We start from the raw sequence: 22,115 nt of genomic DNA, 5'->3' as shown, positions 1-22,115 counted from the left end.
TTTAATGTGTATTTTCCTACTGAGGTCTACAGTATAATGACAGGTATTTAATGTGTATTTTCCTACTGAGGTCTACAGTATAATGACAGGTATTTAATGTGTATTTTCCTACTGAGGTCTACAGTATAATGACAGGTATTTAATGTGTATTTTCCTACTGAAGTCTACAGTATAATGATAGGTATTTAATGTGTATTTCCTACTGAGGTCTACAGTATAATGACAGGTATTTAATGTTTATTTTCCTACTGAGGTCTACAGTATAATGATAGGTATTTAATGTCTATTTTCCTACTGAGGTCTACAATATAATGAGAGGTATTTAATGTGTATTTTCCTACTGAGGTCTACATTATAATGACAGATATTTAATGTGTATTTTCCTACTGAGGTCTACAGTATAATGACAGGTATTTAATGTGTATTTTCCTACTGAGGTCTACAGTATAATGATAGGTATTTAATGTGTATTTTCCTACTGAGGTCTACAGTATAATGACAGGTATTTAATGTGTATTTTCCTACTGAGGTCTACAGTATAATGACAGGTATTTAATGTGTATTTTCCTACTGAGGTCTACAGTATAATGATAGGTATTTAATGTGTATTTTCCTACTGAGGTCTACAGTATAATGACAGGTATTTAATGTGTATTTTCCTACTGAGGTCTACAGTATAATGACAGGTATTTAATGTGTATTTTCCTACTGAGTAGTTCTATCCTCTACAGTATACGGACAGGTATTTAATGTGTATTTTCCTACTGAGGTCTACAGTATAATGAGAGGTATTTAATGTGTATTTTCCTACTGAGGTCTACATTATAATGACAGATATTTAATGTGTATTTTCCTACTGAGGTCTACAGTATAATGACAGGTATTTAATGTGTATTTTCCTACTGACGTCTACAGTATAATGATAGGTATTTAATGTGTATTTTCCTACTGAGGTCTACAGTATAATGACAGGTATTTAATGTGTATTTTCCTACTGAGGTCTACAGTATAATGACAGGTATTTAATGTGTATTTTCCTACTGAGTAGTTCTATCCTCTACAGTATACGGACAGGTATTTAATGTGTATTTTCCTACTGAGGTCTACAGTATAATGAGAGGTATTTAATGTGTATTTTCCTAATGAGGTCTACAGTATAATGACAGGTATTTAATGTGTATTTTCCTACTGAGGTCTGCAGTATAATGATAGGTATTTATTGTGTATTTTCCTAATGAGGTCTACAATATAATGAGAGGTATTTAATGTGTATTTTCCTACTGAGGTCTACAGTATAATGACAGGTATTTAATGTGTATTTTCCTACTGAGGTCTACAGTATAATGATAGGTATTTAATGTGTATTTTCCTACTGAGGTCTACAGTATAATGACAGGTATTTAATGTGTATTTTCCTACTGAGGTCTACAGTATAATGACTGGTATTTAATGTGTATTTTCCTACTGAGTAGTTCTATCCTCTACAGTATACGGACAGGTATTTAATGTGTATTTTCCTACTGAGGTCTACAGTATAATGAGAGGTATTTAATGTGTATTTTCCAACTGAGGTCTACATTATAATGACAGATATTTAATGTGTATTTTCCTACTGAGGTCTACAGTATAATGACAGGTATTTAATGTGTATTTTCCTACTGAGGTCTACAGTATAATGATAGGTATTTAATGTGTATTTTCCTACTGAGGTCTACAGTATAATGACAGGTATTTAATGTGTATTTTCCTACTGAGGTCTACAGTATAATGACAGGTATTTAATGTGTATTTTCCTACTGAGTAGTTCTATCCTCTACAGTATACGGACAGGTATTTAATGTGTATTTTCCTACTGAGGTCTACAGTATAATGAGAGGTATTTAATGTGTATTTTCCTAATGAGGTCTACAGTATAATGACAGGTATTTAATGTGTATTTTCCTACTGAGGTCTGCAGTATAATGATAGGTATTTATTGTGTATTTTCCTAATGAGGTCTACAATATAATGAGAGGTATTTAATGTGTATTTTCCTACTGAGGTCTACAGTATAATGACAGGTATTTAATGTGTATTTTCCTACTGAGGTCTACAGTATAATGACAGGTATTTAATGTGTATTTTCCTACTGAGGTCTACAGTATAATGACAGGTATTTAATGTGTATTTTCCTACTGAAGTCTACAGTATAATGATAGGTATTTAATGTGTATTTCCTACTGAGGTCTACAGTATAATGACAGGTATTTAATGTGTATTTTCCTACTGAGGTCTACAGTATAATGATAGGTATTTAATGTCTATTTTCCTACTGAGGTCTACAATATAATGAGAGGTATTTAATGTGTATTTTCCTACTGAGGTCTACATTATAATGACAGATATTTAATGTGTATTTTCCTACTGAGGTCTACAGTATAATGACAGGTATTTAATGTGTATTTTCCTACTGAGGTCTACAGTATAATGATAGGTATTTAATGTGTATTTTCCTACTGAGGTCTACAGTATAATGACAGGTATTTAATGTGTATTTTCCTACTGAGGTCTACAGTATAATGACAGGTATTTAATGTGTATTTTCCTACTGAGTAGTTCTATCCTCTACAGTATACGGACAGGTATTTAATGTGTATTTTCCTACTGAGGTCTACAGTATAATGAGAGGTATTTAATGTGTATTTTCCTACTGAGGTCTACATTATAATGACAGATATTTAATGTGTATTTTCCTACTGAGGTCTACAGTATAATGACAGGTATTTAATGTGTATTTTCCTACTGAGGTCTACAGTAAAATGATAGGTATTTAATGTGTATTTTCCTACTGAGGTCTACAGTATAATGACAGGTATTTAATGTGTATTTTCCTACTGAGGTCTACAGTATAATGACTGGTATTTAATGTGTATTTTCCTACTGAGTAGTTCTATCCTCTACAGTATACGGACAGGTATTTAATGTGTATTTTCCTACTGAGGTCTACAGTATAATGAGAGGTATTTAATGTGTATTTTCCTACTGAGGTCTACATTATAATGACAGATATTTAATGTGTATTTTCCTACTGAGGTCTACAGTATAATGACAGGTATTTAATGTGTATTTTCCTACTGAGGTCTACAGTATAATGATAGGTATTTAATGTGTATTTTCCTACTGAGGTCTACAGTATAATGACAGGTATTTAATGTGTATTTTCCTACTGAGGTCTACAGTATAATGACAGGTATTTAATGTGTATTTTCCTACTGAGTAGGTCTATCCTCTACAGTATACGGACAGGTATTTAATGTGTATTTTCCTACTGAGGTCTACAGTATAATGAGAGGTATTTAATGTGTATTTTCCTAATGAGGTCTACAGTATAATGACAGGTATTTAATGTGTATTTTCCTACTGAGGTCTGCAGTATAATGATAGGTATTTATTGTGTATTTTCCTAATGAGGTCTACAATATAATGAGAGGTATTTAATGTGTATTTTCCTACTGAGGTCTACAGTATAATGACAGGTATTTAATGTGTATTTTCCTACTGAGGTCTACAGTATAATGACAGGTATTTAATGTGTATTTTCCTACTGAGGTCTACAGTATAATGACAGGTATTTAATGTGTATTTTCCTACTGAGTAGTTCTATCCTCTACAGTATACGGACAGGTATTTAATGTGTATTTTCCTACTGAGGTCTACAGTATAATGAGAGGTATTTAATGTGTATTTTCCTAATGAGGTCTACAGTATAATGACAGGTATTTAATGTGTATTTTCCTACTGAGGTCTGCAGTATAATGATAGGTATTTATTGTGTATTTTCCTAATGAGGTCTACAATATAATGAGAGGTATTTAATGTGTATTTTCCTACTGAGGTCTACAGTATAATGACAGGTATTTAATGTGTATTTTCCTACTGAGGTCTACAGTATAATGATAGGTATTTAATGTGTATTTTCCTACTGAGGTCTACAGTATAATGACAGGTATTTAATGTGTATTTTCCTACTGAGGTCTACAGTATAATGACTGGTATTTAATGTGTATTTTCCTACTGAGTAGTTCTATCCTCTACAGTATACGGACAGGTATTTAATGTGTATTTTCCTGCTGAGGTCTACAGTATAATGAGAGGTATTTAATGTGTATTTTCCTACTGAGGTCTACAGTATAATCATAGGTATTTAATGTGTATTTTCCTACTGAGGTCTACAATATAATGAGAGGTATTTAATGTGTATTTTCCTACTGAGGTCTACATTATAATGACAGATATTTAATGTGTATTTTCCTACTGAGGTCTACAGTATAATGACAGGTATTTAATGTGTATTTTCCTACTGAGGTCTACAGTATAATGACAGGTATTTAATGTGTATTTTCCTACTGAGTAGTTCTATCCTCTACAGTATACGGACAGGTATTTAAAGTGTATTTTCCTACTGAGGTCTACAGTATAATGAGAGGTATTTAATGTGTATTTTCCTAATGAGGTCTACAGTATAATGACAGGTATTTAATGTGCATTTTCCTACTGAGGTCTACAGTATAATTACAGGTATTTAATGTGTATTTTCCTACTGAGGTCTACAGTATAATGATAGGTATTTAATGTGTATTTTCCTACTGAGGTCTACAGTATAATGACAGGTAATTAATGTGTATTTTCCTACTGAGGTCTACAGTATAATGACAGGTAATTAATGTGTATTTTCCTACTGAGGTCTACAGTATAATGATAGGTATTTAATGTGTATTTTCCTACTGAGGTCTACAGTATAATGAGAGGTATTTAATGTGTATTTTCCTACTGAGGTCTACAGTATAATGACAGGTATTTAATGTGTATTTTCCTACTGAGGTCTACAGTATAATGATAGGTATTTAATGTGTATTTTCCTAATGAGGTCTACAGTATAATGACAGGTATTTAATGTGTATTTTCCTACTGAGGTCTACAGTAAAGTGATAGGTATATAATGTGTATTTTCCTACTGAGGTCTACAGTATAATGAGAGGTATTGAATGTGTATTTTCCTACTGAGGTCTACAGTATAATGACAGGTATTTAATGTGTATTTTCCTACTGAGGTCTACAGTATAATCATAGGTATTTAATGTGTATTTTCCTGCTGAGGTCTACAGTATAATGAGAGGTATTTAATGTGTATTTTCCTACTGAGGTCTACAGTATAATCATAGGTATTTAATGTGTATTTTCCTACTGAGGTCTACAATATAATGAGAGGTATTTAATGTGTATTTTCCTACTGAGGTCTACATTATAATGACAGATATTTAATGTGTATTTTCCTACTGAGGTCTACAGTATAATGACAGGTATTTAATGTGTATTTTCCTACTGAGGTCTACAGTATAATGACAGGTATTTAATGTGTATTTTCCTACTGAGTAGTTCTATCCTCTACAGTATACGGACAGGTATTTAAAGTGTATTTTCCTACTGAGGTCTACAGTATAATGAGAGGTATTTAATGTGTATTTTCCTAATGAGGTCTACAGTATAATGACAGGTATTTAATGTGCATTTTCCTACTGAGGTCTACAGTATAATTACAGGTATTTAATGTGTATTTTCCTACTGAGGTCTACAGTATAATGATAGGTATTTAATGTGTATTTTTCTACTGAGTTCTACAGTATAATGACAGGTATTTAATGTGTATTTTCCTACTGAGGTCTACAGTATAATGACAGGTAATTAATGTGTATTTTCCTACTGAGGTCTACAGTATAATGATAGGTATTTAATGTGTATTTTCCTACTGAGGTCTACAGTATAATGAGAGGTATTTAATGTGTATTTTCCTACTGAGGTCTACAGTATAATGACAGGTATTTAATGTGTATTTTCCTACTGAGGTCTACAGTATAATGACAGGTATTTAATGTGTATTTTCCTACTGAGGTCTACAATATAATGACAGGTATTTAATGTGTATTTTCCTACTGAAGTCTACAGTATAATGATAGGTATTTAATGTGTATTTCCTACTGAGGTCTACAGTATAATGACAGGTATTTAATGTGTATTTTCCTACTGAGGTCTACAGTATAATCATAGGTATTTAATGTGTATTTTCCTACTGAGGTCTACAGTATAATGACAGGTATTTAATGTGTATTTTCCTACTGAGGTCTACAGTATAATGACAGGTATTTAATGTGTATTTTCCTACTGAGTAGTTCTATCCTCTACAGTATACCGACAGGTATTTAATGTGTATTTTCCTACTGAGGTCTACAGTATAATGAGAGGTATTTAATGTGTATTTTCCTAATGAGGTCTACAGTATAATGACAGGTATTTAATGTGTATTTTCCTACTGAGGTCTACAGTAAAGTGATAGGTATATAATGTGTATTTTCCTACTGAGGTCTACAGTATAATGAGAGGTATTGAATGTGTATTTTCCTACTGAGGTCTACAGTATAATGACAGGTATTTAATGTGCATTTTCCTACTGAGGTCTACAGTATAATTACAGGTATTTAATGTGTATTTTCCTACTGAGGTCTACAGTATAATGATAGGTATTTAAAGTGTATTTTTCTACTGAGTTCTACAGTATAATGACAGGTATTTAATGTGTATTTTCCTACTGAGGTCTACAGTATAATGACAGGTAATTAATGTGTATTTTCCTACTGAGGTCTACAGTATAATGATAGGTATTTAATGTGTATTTTCCTACTGAGGTCTACAGTATAATGAGAGGTATTTAATGTGTATTTTCCTACTGAGGTCTACAGTATAATGACAGGTATTGAATGTGTATTTTCCTACTGAGTAGTTCTATCCTCTACAGTATACGGACAGGTATTTAATGTGTATTTTTTCCTACTGAGGTCTACAGTATAATGAGAGGTATTTAATGTGTATTTTCCTAATGAGGTCTACAGTATAATGACAGGTATTTAATGTGCATTTTCCTACTGAGGTCTACAGTATAATTACAGGTATTTAATGTGTATTTTCCTACTGAGGTCTACAGTATAATGATAGTTATTTAATGTGTATTTTTCTACTGAGGTCTACAGTATAATGACAGGTATTTAATGTGTATTTTCCTACTGAGGTCTACAGTATAATGACAGGTAATTAATGTGTATTTTCCTACTGAGGTCTACAGTATAATGATAGGTATTTAATGTGTATTTTCCTACTGAGGTCTACAGTATAATGACAGGTATTTAATGTGTATTTTCCTACTGAGTAGTTCTATCCTCTACAGTATACGGACAGGTATTTAATGTGTATTTTTTCCTACTGAGGTCTACAGTATAATGATAGGTATTTAATGTGTATTTTCCTAATGAGGTCTACAGTATAATGACAGGTATTTAATGTGTATTTTCCTACTGAGGTCTGCAGTATAATGATAGGTATTTATTGTGTATTTTCCTAATGAGGTCTACAATATAATGAGAGGTATTTAATGTGTATTTTCCTACTGAGGTCTACAGTATAATGACAGGTATTTAATGTGTATTTTCCTACTGAGGTCTACAGTATAATGACAGATATTTAATGTGTATTTTCCTACTGAGGTCTACAGTATAATGACAGGTATTTAATGTGTATTTTCCTACTGAAGTCTACAGTATAATGATAGGTATTTAATGTGTATTTCCTACTGAGGTCTACAGTATAATGACAGGTATTTAATGTGTATTTTCCTACTGAGGTCTACAGTATAATGATAGGTATTTAATGTCTATTTTCCTACTGAGGTCTACAATATAATGAGAGGTATTTAATGTGTATTTTCCTACTGAGGTCTACATTATAATGACAGATATTTAATGTGTATTTTCCTACTGAGGTCTACAGTATAATGACAGGTATTTAATGTGTATTTTCCTACTGAGGTCTACAGTATAATGATAGGTATTTAATGTGTATTTTCCTACTGAGGTCTACAGTATAATGACAGGTATTTAATGTGTATTTTCCTACTGAGGTCTACAGTATAATGACAGGTATTAAATGTGTATTTTCCTACTGAGTAGTTCTATCCTCTACAGTATACGGACAGGTATTTAATGTGTATTTTCCTACTGAGGTCTACAGTATAATGAGAGGTATTTAATGTGTATTTTCCTAATGAGGTCTACAGTATAATGACAGGTATTTAATGTTTATTTTCCTACTGAGGTCTACAGTAAAGTGATAGGTATATAATGTGTATTTTCCTACTGAGGTCTACAGTATAATGAGAGGTATTGAATGTGTATTTTCCTACTGAGGTCTACAGTATAATGACAGGTATTTAATGTGTATTTTCCTAATGAGGTCTACAGTATAATGACAGGTATTTAATGTGTATTTTCCTACTGAGGTCTGCAGTATAATGATAGGTATTTATTGTGTATTTTCCTAATGAGGTCTACAATATAATGAGAGGTATTTAATGTGTATTTTCCTACTGAGGTCTACAGTATAATGACAGTTATTTAATGTGTATTTTCCTACTGAGGTCTACAGTATAATGACAGGTATTTAATGTGTATTTTCCTACTGAGGTCTACAGTATAATGACAGGTATTTAATGTGTATTTTCCTACTGAAGTCTACAGTATAATGATAGGTATTTAATGTGTATTTCCTACTGAGGTCTACAGTATAATGACAGGTATTTAATGTGTATTTTCCTACTGAGGTCTACAGTATAATGATAGGTATTTAATGTCTATTTTCCTACTGAGGTCTACAATATAATGAGAGGTATTTAATGTGTATTTTCCTACTGAGGTCTACAGTATAATGACAGGTATTTAATGTGTATTTTCCTACTGAGTAGTTCTATCCTCTACAGTATACGGACAGGTATTTAATGTGTATTTTCCTACTGAGGTCTACAGTATAATGAGAGGTATTTAATGTGTATTTTCCTAATGAGGTCTACAGTATAATGACAGGTATTTAATGTGTATTTTCCTACTGAGGTCTACAGTAAAGTGATAGGTATATAATGTGTATTTTCCTACTGAGGTCTACAGTATAATGAGAGGTATTGAATGTGTATTTTCCTACTGAGGTCTACAGTATAATGACAGGTATTTAATGTGCATTTTCCTACTGAGGTCTACAGTATAATTACAGGTATTTAATGTGTATTTTCCTACTGAGGTGTACAGTATAATGACAGGTATTTAATGTGTATTTTCCTACTGAGGTCTACAGTATAATGACAGGTAATTAATGTGTATTTTCCTACTGAGATCTACAGTATAATGATAGGTATTTAATGTGTATTTTCCTACTGAGGTCTACAGTATAATGAGAGGTATTTAATGTGTATTTTCCTACTGAGGTCTACAGTATAATGACAGGTATTTAATGTGTATTTTCCTACTGAGTAGTTCTATCATCTACAGTATACGGACAGGTATTTAATGTGTATTTTCCTACTGAGGTCTACAGTATAATGAGAGGTATTTAATGTGTATTTTCCTAATGAGGTCTACAGTATAATGACAGGTATTTAATGTGTATTTTCCTACTGAGGTCTACAGTAAAGTGACAGGTATATAATGTGTGTTTTTCCTACTGAGGTCTACAGTATAATGACAGATATTTAATGTGTATTTTCCTACTGAGGTCTACAGTATAATGATAGGTATTTAATGTGCATTTTCCTACTGAGGTCTACAGTATAATTACAGGTATTTAATGTGTATTTTCCTACTGAGGTCTAAAGTATAATGATAGGTATTTAATGTGTATTTTTCTACTGAGGTCTACAGTATAATGACAGGTATTTAATGTGTATTTTCCTACTGAGGTCTACAGTATAATGACAGGTAATTAATGTGTATTTTCCTACTGAGGTCTACAGTATAATGATAGGTATTTAATGTGTATTTTCCTACTGAGGTCTACAGTATAATGAGAGGTATTTAATGTGTATTTTCCTACTGAGGTCTACAGTATAATGACAGGTATTTAATGTGTATTTTCCTACAGAGTAGTTCTATCCTCTACAGTATACGGACAGGTATTTAATGTGTATTTTTTCCTACTGAGGTCTACAGTATAATGATAGGTATTTAATGTGTATTTTCCTAATGAGGTCTACAGTATAATGACAGGTATTTAATGTGTATTTTCCTACTGAGGTCTGCAGTATAATGATAGGTATTTATTGTGTATTTTCCTAATGAGGTCTACAATATAATGAGAGGTATTTAATGTGTATTTTCCTACTGAGGTCTACAGTATAATGACAGGTATTTAATGTGTATTTTCCTACTGAGGTCTACAGTATAATGACAGGTATTTAATGTGTATTTTCCTACTGAGGTCTACAGTATAATGACAGGTATTTAATGTGTATTTTCCTACTGAAGTCTACAGTATAATGATAGGTATTTAATGTGTATTTCCTACTGAGGTCTACAGTATAATGACAGGTATTTAATGTTTATTTTCCTACTGAGGTCTACAGTATAATGATAGGTATTTAATGTCTATTTTCCTAATGAGGTCTACAGTATAATGACAGGTATTTAATGTGTATTTTCCTACTGAGGTCTACAGTAAAGTGACAGGTATATAATGTGTGTTTTTCCTACTGAGGTCTACAGTATAATGACAGATATTTAATGTGTATTTTCCTACTGAGGTCTACAGTATAATGATAGGTATTTAATGTGCATTTTCCTACTGAGGTCTACAGTATAATTACAGGTATTTAATGTGTATTTTCCTACTGAGGTCTAAAGTATAATGATAGGTATTTAATGTGTATTTTTCTACTGAGGTCTACAGTATAATGACAGGTATTTAATGTGTATTTTCCTACTGAGGTCTACAGTATAATGACAGGTAATTAATGTGTATTTTCCTACTGAGGTCTACAGTATAATGATAGGTATTTAATGTGTATTTTCCTACTGAGGTCTACAGTATAATGAGAGGTATTTAATGTGTATTTTCCTACTGAGGTCTACAGTATAATGACAGGTATTTAATGTGTATTTTCCTACAGAGTAGTTCTATCCTCTACAGTATACGGACAGGTATTTAATGTGTATTTTTTCCTACTGAGGTCTACAGTATAATGATAGGTATTTAATGTGTATTTTCCTAATGAGGTCTACAGTATAATGACAGGTATTTAATGTGTATTTTCCTACTGAGGTCTGCAGTATAATGATAGGTATTTATTGTGTATTTTCCTAATGAGGTCTACAATATAATGAGAGGTATTTAATGTGTATTTTCCTACTGAGGTCTACAGTATAATGACAGGTATTTAATGTGTATTTTCCTACTGAGGTCTACAGTATAATGACAGGTATTTAATGTGTATTTTCCTACTGAGGTCTACAGTATAATGACAGGTATTTAATGTGTATTTTCCTACTGAAGTCTACAGTATAATGATAGGTATTTAATGTGTATTTCCTACTGAGGTCTACAGTATAATGACAGGTATTTAATGTTTATTTTCCTACTGAGGTCTACAGTATAATGATAGGTATTTAATGTCTATTTTCCTACTGAGGTCTACAATATAATGAGAGGTATTTAATGTGTATTTTCCTACTGAGGTCTACATTATAATGACAGATATTTAATGTGTATTTTCCTACTGAGGTCTACAGTATAATGACAGGTATTTAATGTGTATTTTCCTACTGAGGTCTACAGTATAATGATAGGTATTTAATGTGTATTTTCCTACTGAGGTCTACAGTATAATGACAGGTATTTAATGTGTATTTTCCTACTGAGGTCTACAGTATAATGACAGGTATTTAATGTGTATTTTCCTACTGAGGTCTACAGTATAATGATAGGTATTTAATGTGTATTTTCCTACTGAGGTCTACAGTATAATGACAGGTATTTAATGTGTATTTTCCTACTGAGGTCTACAGTATAATGACAGGTATTTAATGTGTATTTTCCTACTGAGTAGTTCTATCCTCTACAGTATACGGACAGGTATTTAATGTGTATTTTCCTACTGAGGTCTACAGTATAATGAGAGGTATTTAATGTGTATTTTCCTACTGAGGTCTACATTATAATGACAGATATTTAATGTGTATTTTCCTACTGAGGTCTACAGTATAATGACAGGTATTTAATGTGTATTTTCCTACTGACGTCTACAGTATAATGATAGGTATTTAATGTGTATTTTCCTACTGAGGTCTACAGTATAATGACAGGTATTTAATGTGTATTTTCCTACTGAGGTCTACAGTATAATGACAGGTATTTAATGTGTATTTTCCTACTGAGTAGTTCTATCCTCTACAGTATACGGACAGGTATTTAATGTGTATTTTCCTACTGAGGTCTACAGTATAATGAGAGGTATTTAATGTGTATTTTCCTAATGAGGTCTACAGTATAATGACAGGTATTTAATGTGTATTTTCCTACTGAGGTCTGCAGTATAATGATAGGTATTTATTGTGTATTTTCCTAATGAGGTCTACAATATAATGAGAGGTATTTAATGTGTATTTTCCTACTGAGGTCTACAGTATAATGACAGGTATTTAATGTGTATTTTCCTACTGAGGTCTACAGTATAATGATAGGTATTTAATGTGTATTTTCCTACTGAGGTCTACAGTATAATGACAGGTATTTAATGTGTATTTTCCTACTGAGGTCTACAGTATAATGACTGGTATTTAATGTGTATTTTCATACTGAGTAGTTCTATCCTCTACAGTATACGGACAGGTATTTAATGTGTATTTTCCTACTGAGGTCTACAGTATAATGAGAGGTATTTAATGTGTATTTTCCTACTGAGGTCTACATTATAATGACAGATATTTAATGTGTATTTTCCTACTGAGGTCTACAGTATAATGACAGGTATTTAATGTGTATTTTCCTACTGAGGTCTACAGTATAATGATAGGTATTTAATGTGTATTTTCCTACTGAGGTCTACAGTATAATGACAGGTATTTAATGTGTATTTTCCTACTGAGGTCTACAGTATAATGACAGGTATTTAATATGTATTTTCCTACTGAGTAGTTCTATCCTCTACAGTATACGGACAGGTATTTAATGTGTATTTTCCTACTGAGGTCTACAGTATAATGAGAGGTATTTAATGTGTATTTTCCTAATGAGGTCTACAGTATAATGACAGGTATTTAATGTGTATTTTCCTACTGAGGTCTGCAGTATAATGATAGGTATTTATTGTGTATTTTCCTAATGAGGTCTACAATATAATGAGAGGTATTTAATGTGTATTTTCCTACTGAGGTCTACAGTATAATGACAGGTATTTAATGTGTATTTTCCTACTGAGGTCTACAGTATAATGACAGGTATTTAATGTGTATTTTCCTACTGAGGTCTACAGTATAATGACAGGTATTTAATGTGTATTTTCCTACTGAAGTCTACAGTATAATGATAGGTATTTAATGTGTATTTCCTACTGAGGTCTACAGTATAATGACAGGTATTTAATGTGTATTTTCCTACTGAGGTCTACAGTATAATGATAGGTATTTAATGTCTATTTTCCTACTGAGGTCTACAATATAATGAGAGGTATTTAATGTGTATTTTCCTACTGAGGTCTACATTATAATGACAGATATTTAATGTGTATTTTCCTACTGAGGTCTACAGTATAATGACAGGTATTTAATGTGTATTTTCCTACTGAGGTCTACAGTATAATGATAGGTATTTAATGTGTATTTTCCTACTGAGGTCTACAGTATAATGACAGGTATTTAATGTGTATTTTCCTACTGAGGTCTACAGTATAATGACAGGTATTTAATGTGTATTTTCCTACTGAGTAGTTCTATCCTCTACAGTATACGGACAGGTATTTAATGTGTATTTTCCCTACTGAGGTCTACAGTATAATGAGAGGTATTTAATGTGTATTTTCCTACTGAGGTCTACATTATAATGACAGATATTTAATGTGAATTTTCCTACTGAGGTCTACAGTATAATGACAGGTATTTAATGTGTATTTTCCTACTGACGTCTACAGTATAATGATAGGTATTTAATGTGTATTTTCCTACTGAGGTCTACAGTATAATGACAGGTATTTAATGTGTATTTTCCTACTGAGGTCTACAGTATAATGACAGGTATTTAATGTGTATTTTCCTACTGAGTAGTTCTATCCTCTACAGTATACGGACAGGTATTTAATGTGTATTTTCCTACTGAGGTCTACAGTATAATGACAGGTATTTAATGTGTATTTTCCTAATGAGGTCTACAGTATAATGACAGGTATTTAATGTGTATTTTCCTACTGAGGTCTGCAGTATAATGATAGGTATTTATTGTGTATTTTCCTAATGAGGTCTACAATATAATGAGAGGTATTTAATGTGTATTTTCCTACTGAGGTCTACAGTATAATGACAGTTATTTAATGTGTATTTTCCTACTGAGGTCTACAGTATAATGACAGGTATTTAATGTGTATTTTCCTACTGAGGTCTACAGTATAATGACAGGTATTTAATGTGTATTTTCCTACTGAAGTCTACAGTATAATGATAGGTATTTAATGTGTATTTCCTACTGAGGTCTACAGTATAATGACAGGTATTTAATGTGTATTTTCCTACTGAGGTCTACAGTATAATGATAGGTATTTAATGTCTATTTTCCTACTGAGGTCTACAATATAATGAGAGGTATTTAATGTGTATTTTCCTACTGAGGTCTACAGTATAATGACAGGTATTTAATGTGTATTTTCCTACTGAGTAGTTCTATCCTCTACAGTATACGGACAGGTATTTAATGTGTATTTTCCTACTGAGGTCTACAGTATAATGAGAGGTATTTAATGTGTATTTTCCTAATGAGGTCTACAGTATAATGACAGGTATTTAATGTGTATTTTCCTACTGAGGTCTACAGTAAAGTGATAGGTATATAATGTGTATTTTCCTACTGAGGTCTACAGTATAATGAGAGGTATTGAATGTGTATTTTCCTACTGAGTTCTACAGTATAATGACAGGTATTTAATGTGCATTTTCCTACTGAGGTCTACAGTATAATTACAGGTATTTAATGTGTATTTTCCTACTGAGGTGTACAGTATAATGACAGGTATTTAATGTGTATTTTCCTACTGAGGTCTACAGTATAATGACAGGTAATTAATGTGTATTTTCCTACTGAGATCTACAGTATAATGATAGGTATTTAATGTGTATTTTCCTACTGAGGTCTACAGTATAATGAGAGGTATTTAATGTGTATTTTCCTACTGAGGTCTACAGTATAATGACAGGTATTTAATGTGTATTTTCCTACTGAGTAGTTCTATCATCTACAGTATACTGACAGGTATTTAATGTGTATTTTCCTACTGAGGTCTACAGTATAATGAGAGGTATTTAATGTGTATTTTCCTAATGAGGTCTACAGTATAATGACAGGTATTTAATGTGTATTTTCCTACTGAGGTCTACAGTAAAGTGACAGGTATATAATGTGTGTTTTTCCTACTGAGGTCTACAGTATAATGACAGATATTTAATGTGTATTTTCCTACTGAGGTCTACAGTATAATGATAGGTATTTAATGTGCATTTTCCTACTGAGGTCTACAGTATAATTACAGGTATTTAATGTGTATTTTCCTACTGAGGTCTAAAGTATAATGATAGGTATTTAATGTGTATTTTTCTACTGAGGTCTACAGTATAATGACAGGTATTTAATGTGTATTTTCCTACTGAGGTCTACAGTATAATGACAGGTAATTAATGTGTATTTTCCTACTGAGGTCTACAGTATAATGATAGGTATTTAATGTGTATTTTCCTACTGAGGTCTACAGTATAATGAGAGGTATTTAATGTGTATTTTCCTACTGAGGTCTACAGTATAATGACAGGTATTTAATGTGTATTTTCCTACAGAGTAGTTCTATCCTCTACAGTATACGGACAGGTATTTAATGTGTATTTTTTCCTACTGAGGTCTACAGTATAATGATAGGTATTTAATGTGTATTTTCCTAATGAGGTCTACAGTATAATGACAGGTATTTAATGTGTATTTTCCTACTGAGGTCTGCAGTATAATGATAGGTATTTATTGTGTATTTTCCTAATGAGGTCTACAATATAATGAGAGGTATTTAATGTGTATTTTCCTACTGAGGTCTACAGTATAATGACAGGTATTTAATGTGTATTTTCCTACTGAGGTCTACAGTATAATGACAGGTATTTAATGTGTATTTTCCTACTGAGGTCTACAGTATAATGACAGGTATTTAATGTGTATTTTCCTACTGAAGTCTACAGTATAATGATAGGTATTTAATGTGTATTTCCTACTGAGGTCTACAGTATAATGACAGGTATTTAATGTTTATTTTCCTACTGAGGTCTACAGTATAATGATAGGTATTTAATGTCTATTTTCCTACTGAGGTCTACAATATAATGAGAGGTATTTAATGTGTATTTTCCTACTGAGGTCTACATTATAATGACAGATATTTAATGTGTATTTTCCTACTGAGGTCTACAGTATAATGACAGGTATTTAATGTGTATTTTCCTACTGAGGTCTACAGTATAATGATAGGTATTTAATGTGTATTTTCCTACTGAGGTCTACAGTATAATGACAGGTATTTAATGTGTATTTTCCTACTGAGGTCTACAGTATAATGACAGGTATTTAATGTGTATTTTCCTACTGAGGTCTACAGTATAATGATAGGTATTTAATGTGTATTTTCCTACTGAGGTCTACAGTATAATGACAGGTATTTAATGTGTATTTTCCTACTGAGGTCTACAGTATAATGACAGGTATTTAATGTGTATTTTCCTACTGAGTAGTTCTATCCTCTACAGTATACGGACAGGTATTTAATGTGTATTTTCCTACTGAGGTCTACAGTATAATGAGAGGTATTTAATGTGTATTTTCCTACTGAGGTCTACATTATAATGACAGATATTTAATGTGTATTTTCCTACTGAGGTCTACAGTATAATGACAGGTATTTAATGTGTATTTTCCTACTGACGTCTACAGTATAATGATAGGTATTTAATGTGTATTTTCCTACTGAGGTCTACAGTATAATGACAGGTATTTAATGTGTATTTTCCTACTGAGGTCTACAGTATAATGACAGGTATTTAATGTGTATTTTCCTACTGAGTAGTTCTATCCTCTACAGTATACGGACAGGTATTTAATGTGTATTTTCCTACTGAGGTCTACAGTATAATGAGAGGTATTTAATGTGTATTTTCCTAATGAGGTCTACAGTATAATGACAGGTATTTAATGTGTATTTTCCTACTGAGGTCTGCAGTATAATGATAGGTATTTATTGTGTATTTTCCTAATGAGGTCTACAATATAATGAGAGGTATTTAATGTGTATTTTCCTACTGAGGTCTACAGTATAATGACAGGTATTTAATGTGTATTTTCCTACTGAGGTCTACAGTATAATGATAGGTATTTAATGTGTATTTTCCTACTGAGGTCTACAGTATAATGACAGGTATTTAATGTGTATTTTCCTACTGAGGTCTACAGTATAATGACTGGTATTTAATGTGTATTTTCCTACTGAGTAGTTCTATCCTCTACAGTATACGGACAGGTATTTAATGTGTATTTTCCTACTGAGGTCTACAGTATAATGAGAGGTATTTAATGTGTATTTTCCAACTGAGGTCTACATTATAATGACAGATATTTAATGTGTATTTTCCTACTGAGGTCTACAGTATAATGACAGGTATTTAATGTGTATTTTCCTACTGAGGTCTACAGTATAATGATAGGTATTTAATGTGTATTTTCCTACTGAGGTCTACAGTATAATGACAGGTATTTAATGTGTATTTTCCTACTGAGGTCTACAGTATAATGACAGGTATTTAATGTGTATTTTCCTACTGAGTAGTTCTATCCTCTACAGTATACGGACAGGTATTTAATGTGTATTTTCCTACTGAGGTCTACAGTATAATGAGAGGTATTTAATGTGTATTTTCCTAATGAGGTCTACAGTATAATGACAGGTATTTAATGTGTATTTTCCTACTGAGGTCTGCAGTATAATGATAGGTATTTATTGTGTATTTTCCTAATGAGGTCTACAATATAATGAGAGGTATTTAATGTGTATTTTCCTACTGAGGTCTACAGTATAATGACAGGTATTTAATGTGTATTTTCCTACTGAGGTCTACAGTATAATGACAGGTATTTAATGTGTATTTTCCTACTGAGGTCTACAGTATAATGACAGGTATTTAATGTGTATTTTCCTACTGAAGTCTACAGTATAATGATAGGTATTTAATGTGTATTTCCTACTGAGGTCTACAGTATAATGACAGGTATTTAATGTGTATTTTCCTACTGAGGTCTACAGTATAATGATAGGTATTTAATGTCTATTTTCCTACTGAGGTCTACAATATAATGAGAGGTATTTAATGTGTATTTTCCTACTGAGGTCTACATTATAATGACAGATATTTAATGTGTATTTTCCTACTGAGGTCTACAGTATAATGACAGGTATTTAATGTGTATTTTCCTACTGAGGTCTACAGTATAATGATAGGTATTTAATGTGTATTTTCCTACTGAGGTCTACAGTATAATGACAGGTATTTAATGTGTATTTTCCTACTGAGGTCTACAGTATAATGACAGGTATTTAATGTGTATTTTCCTACTGAGTAGTTCTATCCTCTACAGTATACGGACAGGTATTTAATGTGTATTTTCCTACTGAGGTCTACAGTATAATGAGAGGTATTTAATGTGTATTTTCCTACTGAGGTCTACATTATAATGACAGATATTTAATGTGTATTTTCCTACTGAGGTCTACAGTATAATGACAGGTATTTAATGTGTATTTTCCTACTGAGGTCTACAGTAAAATGATAGGTATTTAATGTGTATTTTCCTACTGAGGTCTACAGTATAATGACAGGTATTTAATGTGTATTTTCCTACTGAGGTCTACAGTATAATGACTGGTATTTAATGTGTATTTTCCTACTGAGTAGTTCTATCCTCTACAGTATACGGACAGGTATTTAATGTGTATTTTCCTACTGAGGTCTACAGTATAATGAGAGGTATTTAATGTGTAATTTCCTACTGAGGTCTACATTATAATGACAGATATTTAATGTGTATTTTCCTACTGAGGTCTACAGTATAATGACAGGTATTTAATGTGTATTTTCCTACTGAGGTCTACAGTATAATGATAGGTATTTAATGTGTATTTTCCTACTGAGGTCTACAGTATAATGACAGGTATTTAATGTGTATTTTCCTACTGAGGTCTACAGTATAATGACAGGTATTTAATGTGTATTTTCCTACTGAGTAGTTCTATCCTCTACAGTATACGGACAGGTATTTAATGTGTATTTTCCTACTGAGGTCTACAGTATAATGAGAGGTATTTAATGTGTATTTTCCTAATGAGGTCTACAGTATAATGACAGGTATTTAATGTGTATTTTCCTACTGAGGTCTGCAGTATAATGATAGGTATTTATTGTGTATTTTCCTAATGAGGTCTACAATATAATGAGAGGTATTTAATGTGTATTTTCCTACTGAGGTCTACAGTATAATGACAGGTATTTAATGTGTATTTTCCTACTGAGGTCTACAGTATAATGACAGGTATTTAATGTGTATTTTCCTACTGAGGTCTACAGTATAATGACAGGTATTTAATGTGTATTTTCCTACTGAGTAGTTCTATCCTCTACAGTATACGGACAGGTATTTAATGTGTATTTTCCTACTGAGGTCTACAGTATAATGAGAGGTATTTAATGTGTATTTTCCTAATGAGGTCTACAGTATAATGACAGGTATTTAATGTGTATTTTCCTACTGAGGTCTGCAGTATAATGATAGGTATTTATTGTGTATTTTCCTAATGAGGTCTACAATATAATGAGAGGTATTTAATGTGTATTTTCCTACTGAGGTCTACAGTATAATGACAGGTATTTAATGTGTATTTTCCTACTGAGGTCTACAGTATAATGATAGGTATTTAATGTGTATTTTCCTACTGAGGTCTACAGTATAATGACAGGTATTTAATGTGTATTTTCCTACTGAGGTCTACAGTATAATGACTGGTATTTAATGTGTATTTTCCTACTGAGTAGTTCTATCCTCTACAGTATACGGACAGGTATTTAATGTGTATTTTCCTACTGAGGTCTACAGTATAATGAGAGGTATTTAATGTGTATTTTCCAACTGAGGTCTACATTATAATGACAGATATTTAATGTGTATTTTCCTACTGAGGTCTACAGTATAATGACAGGTATTTAATGTGTATTTTCCTACTGAGGTCTACAGTATAATGATAGGTATTTAATGTGTATTTTCCTACTGAGGTCTACAGTATAATGACAGGTATTTAATGTGTATTTTCCTACTGAGGTCTACAGTATAATGACAGGTATTTAATGTGTATTTTCCTACTGAGTAGTTCTATCCTCTACAGTATACGGACAGGTATTTAATGTGTATTTTCCTACTGAGGTCTACAGTATAATGAGAGGTATTTAATGTGTATTTTCCTAATGAGGTCTACAGTATAATGACAGGTATTTAATGTGTATTTTCCTACTGAGGTCTGCAGTATAATGATAGGTATTTATTGTGTATTTTCCTAATGAGGTCTACAATATAATGAGAGGTATTTAATGTGTATTTTCCTACTGAGGTCTACAGTATAATGACAGGTATTTAATGTGTATTTTCCTACTGAGGTCTACAGTATAATGACAGGTATTTAATGTGTATTTTCCTACTGAGGTCTACAGTATAATGACAGGTATTTAATGTGTATTTTCCTACTGAAGTCTACAGTATAATGATAGGTATTTAATGTGTATTTCCTACTGAGGTCTACAGTATAATGACAGGTATTTAATGTGTATTTTCCTACTGAGGTCTACAGTATAATGATAGGTATTTAATGTCTATTTTCCTACTGAGGTCTACAATATAATGAGAGGTATTTAATGTGTATTTTCCTACTGAGGTCTACATTATAATGACAGATATTTAATGTGTATTTTCCTACTGAGGTCTACAGTATAATGACAGGTATTTAATGTGTATTTTCCTACTGAGGTCTACAGTATAATGATAGGTATTTAATGTGTATTTTCCTACTGAGGTCTACAGTATAATGACAGGTATTTAATGTGTATTTTCCTACTGAGGTCTACAGTATAATGACAGGTATTTAATGTGTATTTTCCTACTGAGTAGTTCTATCCTCTACAGTATACGGACAGGTATTTAATGTGTATTTTCCTACTGAGGTCTACAGTATAATGAGAGGTATTTAATGTGTATTTTCCTACTGAGGTCTACATTATAATGACAGATATTTAATGTGTATTTTCCTACTGAGGTCTACAGTATAATGACAGGTATTTAATGTGTATTTTCCTACTGAGGTCTACAGTAAAATGATAGGTATTTAATGTGTATTTTCCTACTGAGGTCTACAGTATAATGACAGGTATTTAATGTGTATTTTCCTACTGAGGTCTACAGTATAATGACTGGTATTTAATGTGTATTTTCCTACTGAGTAGTTCTATCCTCTACAGTATACGGACAGGTATTTAATGTGTATTTTCCTACTGAGGTCTACAGTATAATGAGAGGTATTTAATGTGTATTTTCCTACTGAGGTCTACATTATAATGACAGATATTTAATGTGTATTTTCCTACTGAGGTCTACAGTATAATGACAGGTATTTAATGTGTATTTTCCTACTGAGGTCTACAGTATAATGATAGGTATTTAATGTGTATTTTCCTACTGAGGTCTACAGTATAATGACAGGTATTTAATGTGTATTTTCCTACTGAGGTCTACAGTATAATGACAGGTATTTAATGTGTATTTTCCTACTGAGTAGTTCTATCCTCTACAGTATACGGACAGGTATTTAATGTGTATTTTCCTACTGAGGTCTACAGTATAATGAGAGGTATTTAATGTGTATTTTCCTAATGAGGTCTACAGTATAA

The sequence above is a fragment of the Salmo salar genome, unplaced genomic scaffold, assembly GCF_965601325.2.
Source record: "Salmo salar unplaced genomic scaffold, fSalSal1 ptg000055l, whole genome shotgun sequence".
Lineage (NCBI taxonomy): Eukaryota > Metazoa > Chordata > Actinopteri > Salmoniformes > Salmonidae > Salmo > Salmo salar.
Note: the sequence above shows the minus strand (reverse complement) of the source record.